The sequence below is a fragment of the Etheostoma cragini genome, chromosome 5 (assembly GCF_013103735.1).
Source record: "Etheostoma cragini isolate CJK2018 chromosome 5, CSU_Ecrag_1.0, whole genome shotgun sequence".
NCBI classification, from domain to species: domain Eukaryota; kingdom Metazoa; phylum Chordata; class Actinopteri; order Perciformes; family Percidae; genus Etheostoma; species Etheostoma cragini.
In genome coordinates, this window is record NC_048411.1 from 30,004,842 (window position 1) to 30,006,071 (window position 1,230).

A 1,230-nucleotide genomic window follows, 5' to 3' on the forward strand; every position below is an offset into this window, starting at 1 on the left:
GTCCTCATGTTGTCCCCATGTTGTCCTGATGTTGTCCTCATGTTGTCTCCATGTTGTCCTCATGTTGTCCTCATGTTGTCCTCATGTTGTCTCCATGTTGTCCTCATGTTGCCCTCAGGTTGTCCCCATGTTGTCCTATATCAGTGTTCTTTTTAATTCCCCAAAATAACATGATTGATTCCACCCAACGCTCTTTGCCAACTACACATCTCTACTTTCATTAATTTTAAGGCGTCTTATTCAATTTTATAGGATTTGAAACAAATTGTCTTTTTTTACGTTTAACACTACGTAACATTATTTAACACTAGTTAATTTGTGATTTTATGGTCAATAAAACTCATTTATAGGAAATTATACCTAATGTTTGAGTTAGAAAAGCAGAAATTAGGAATTATTGAGATTAAAATTAAAGGAATGGATGTTGATGATAATCACAGACTGGAATATGTCAACTTTTACTCAATACTATTTCAAAAACACTGAAAAAAGGGACAAATTGTAAGAAAAAGTTTTGAAAACTCGATAAAAAGCATCAACAAAAGTGTTTATTTTCAGTTTTGACGGGACAACAACACAAGGTTAAATGTACTGTTTTATTCCATTAGTAACACAGTGTCGGTGTTTGACCTGGTCAGCAGAGGGCAGTGTTGATAAGCAGATTGGGAAAAAGGCCCAAAATTACTTTAAATGGTTGTGTACATGCATGGGTATACAGTATACCAGTCCAAAGTACACACTATATAAACTATAAATACAGTATATACTATATACTATATTTTAAGCCCATATAACTGTGTTTATTCCAGAGGGTAAAACAACACTGAGTATAATAATACACATAAAGTCACATAACTTTACAGCAGAACGCTGTAAATAATATCTAACACTAGATTAGAAGTGATTGAGTGCAGGTTGATGGCTTAAAACAGGGGTTCTAAACCTTGGGATGGGGACCCCTGAGGGGGTCGCCAGATCATTTCTGGGGGTCGCAAGATGGTTGGGGACAAAAATAGGAAATAACATTTTAGACTTTTTTTTTTGTTTTTTTACATTACAGTGTGAGTTTGGTACATTTCATGTGTTATATATTTATAGCTTGATTCCTAAATTAGGAGGGGGGGGGCAGTCAGAAATACTAGGATGCAATATACATACTGTACATACAGTATACATGACATTTTCTTTACATGTATTAGTCAGAGCAAATACAAAAATCCCCCCAAATCA

General features: G+C 34.7%; 1 protein-coding gene across 1 annotated transcript in view; it reads left to right on the top strand.

Annotated features, from left to right (window-relative positions):
* The window catches only part of tgoln2 (trans-golgi network protein 2), a 13,324-nt gene that overhangs the window by 2,206 nt on the left and 9,888 nt on the right, over positions 1-1,230 (top strand). The window lies entirely within an intron of this gene.